Source organism: Echinops telfairi, unplaced genomic scaffold (assembly GCF_000313985.2).
Source record: "Echinops telfairi isolate 266 unplaced genomic scaffold, ASM31398v2 ScPeMD7_26;HRSCAF=91, whole genome shotgun sequence".
In the NCBI taxonomy this organism is placed as follows: Eukaryota; Metazoa; Chordata; class Mammalia; order Afrosoricida; family Tenrecidae; genus Echinops; species Echinops telfairi.
The window spans coordinates 2,233,042-2,236,387 of NW_022103923.1; the positions used below are offsets into that span (position 1 = coordinate 2,233,042).

Here is a 3,346-nt window from a genome sequence, read left to right on the forward strand (position 1 = left end):
CCTTTGTGCAAACTAAGAGTATGCCTTTCGCTTTTAGGGTTTGATGAGTGGTAGCAACATCTACAGGTTTGACTGGCAATCTTTCTTTGGGAATTTAACCTTTCTGCATAACCTTTTTTTCCCCTTTCACAATTAGGTAAGAACTGTAGGTGACTTGTAGGAGAAATATACCAAATACTTTTAGGATGTCAGCAATTTTTGCAAACTTTGCTTCATACGATCAGGTACGAAATGACATATCAATCCCTATTCACTTTTACTATTGGCCTTCTGAGTCCATAACACTACTACTTGGAACTTGCTTTTATTTTAAGTCCAGAACCTACCATTTATCAATACCGGTATGCCTGCAGAATGTGCCTGTAGCATGTCATTTCCTAGGAGGGGAGTAATTCACATCCAAAGGTCGTTTGGCATTTTATCGCTGGTTATACTTGCTAAAAGCAAATACATGCTTTGCCCACACTCCATCAATGTTTTGAAGTATTGGGGTTGCTCAGGGTGCCTGTTGTATCATGTATATCTCTGCTCTGTGATGCAGTTTGTCTATTTTCCTGTTATCTAAAGCCATTCTTTCTGAACCTTATCTGGAAGGCATTTAAGCAATGTGAAGAGGAAGAGAGAAAGGAAAGGGAAATAAATAAAATATACTTCAATGATCAATTACTGTGTAATCAACCACTATGAAATGTAAGGCCTTAACACAGAAATGATTTACTATATTTCATGATTTGGACTTAGCTGAGTGGCTTTTTTGTGTGGCTTGGTGTTGGCTAGAGACGCTCATGTGACTAATTGCAGGGTTAGAGCTATGAATTTGGTCACCTTAGTCTGTCTCCATGTGGCCTCTTCTCATCCTAAGTGTGGAATTTCTTGTAGTATGATGTTCTCAGCACTCCAAAAGCATGAACTCAAGGTGACAGCTCTCTTAGAAGGCAGGTCTGGAAGTTGGGTAGCATGGTATGGGTCAGAACTAGTTTTCTGGCTAATACAGATTCAAGGGGAGAGGAAATATATTCTACTTCTCAATGAGAGGAGAAGTATGGGGGAAAGAGTTGATGGCAATTTCATAACACCATGAAAAGGAAAATACAAGGGAATAGTGAGGGCTACTATAAAAAATGTAGGAATTGGGACTTCAGCAGGGCCCAGGTGAGAAAGGCCATCTGAGTCCTGGGTGGGGGTCATTCTGGGTTTAGAGGAGTCATGGGTATCCTGAGACCATGGATCTACCACATAGGTTTTGAGATATGCTGTAGAGGGTTTTTACTGGAGGCTTTGCAACTACCTAAAAAGGTGAATGTGTTGTACAATAAACCTATGGTCAATGGTGGGAGACTCTACATAGAAGTATGCTTCGTGGTGTTCTGGGAAACCTTTTTTGACTTGTTGGCTCTACTATTTGGTATGGCTGCACAGTCCACTGTGCATTTGAATATGTTGGTGGTGGTGTCATGTGCTCTGGACCATCAATGGAGACTACCACTCAAAATTTAGATATTGTCTTTACAGAATACCTTAGTCAACCTGTTTGTGGTATGCAAGGAGGTTAAATTGTGATTGTAAAAAGTCCAAGTGATCCAAAATCAAATATTTATAAAAGAGTAATTGATTTGGAAGGAGACAAACTCCTCACCAGTAATTCATCAGATTTCTTTAAAAGCCATAGTTATGTGCCAATAAGCCATGTTTGGTTAGAAAGTGATAATCTACAGAATTCTACTGATTCCAGGTCTATGGACCGATTCCATATGGATTAATTAGAGGGCGTATCTTCTTTATGATTGGGCCTCTGAGTGATTTTGGATTTTTATGAGACATCCCCAATGGTCACAGATTTTCTAATGATTAGCAATTGTTTTTTCTTTTGAAAAACGAACTCCTGCTCAAGTGAATTTATTGTTGTCATTGAAACCATGTCTTTAACAATTAACCCTTTGTTATTAAAATGCAGGAATTAAAGACAGAAACTGCAAGAATATAACAGGGATAATCTTCAAATAGTCATTCATTCATTCATGTGTACATGCCTAACATTTAATGTAGTGTCTGACATATAAAAACCCATCATCATCCAGTTGATTCTGACTCATGGAAACCCCATGTGTTCCATCACATAGCTGATGAGAGACCACGATGCAGGGGATCCAACCAAGCTGTGTCCAAGTTCTTGACATTGTCTTGATTTAATAAGAGTATTGTTTTAAGTTTTCAAAATTGGGAGTGATTTTGTATGCCACAATAGATCACTAACATCCCCCCACAACCGGTGGTTTCATCTGAGGTTCACCTGAAATACATTGACACTAGTTAATTTTCTGATTTTAAATCGGTCATCTTAAAAGGAATCCATATCACAATGTTGCAGGCATTTTCAAACCATAAACCTCTGGAAAAACGGCTTTATCTCACTCTTCTTGTCACCCAATCCAGGATTTATTGTGAAACTACTATGTGATTGTTTAAAAATCTTCTCAGTTTTATGTTTGCAATCCTTGCGGGAGGGTGGGGGGATGCCTTCAAACAAAGAAACAGAAGACAGACAAAGCTGTAGCGTTTCAAATGACCTAGGCTGAAGAATGCAGAGTATTCTCCAACCATCAGAAACACGGAAGAACTAACAGATGCTCATGGAGTAACCGGGAAGCTTGAGGAAGGCGCTTTGTCCCTTCACTCTCAGCAGTCTTGTTTCTGCTGCTAAGTGAAGGCTTAGGAAAGGATATGAAACTATCTATAGGGGAAAGAGCTAAATAGAGGCCTAAATGCATTCAATGAATTCACAGTCCTTCAGGACAACCATTGACGAAAGCTGGGGAGACGTTGCCCCCTTTGGAGGCCAGTGGAGCCCTATCTCCATTGCCATCCTCATGTTGCTTGTAGTGTTTCATTGTCCTTTGGTCAGAGATATTTTGTTTGTTTGTTTGTTTGTTTGTTTGTTGGGGTTGGGAGAACTACAACATAAGAGCCATGTGATTTCAAAACAAGACAAAGGGAGGCATATTTATTAGTGGAAGTGCAAATCGAGAGTTTAAATGCAAATTTAAGTCCTGCCGCACTAACTGATGTTATTTACCAGGTCTTGGCAGGCATTTGATTATGGATTCCTGTTTTAACCTCTTTGCACTTAAATGTCCTCATCTAAATAAAGGGATTGAGCAAGTTTAACCCGAAAGTCTATGGCTAATCTGAAGCTTTATTACTCAATGGCTTTGAAGGTGAACTTTTCAGGCCAAAAGGAAACCCCAGTCAGAAGGATTGTTTAAAAAGAGATCTGTGGCTGATTGGAGAGGGGGGAAATTGTAATCTACTTGAATAGTGGTGCTGTAGTGAAAGTTGGAATTATATT

General features: G+C 39.4%; 1 pseudogene; it reads left to right on the forward strand.

The window, feature by feature from the left end:
• Positions 1-1,328: 1,328 nt before the first annotated feature.
• On the forward strand, positions 1,329-1,852 carry LOC101643034 (annotated as a pseudogene).
• The last annotated feature ends 1,494 nt before the right edge of the window (positions 1,853-3,346 follow it).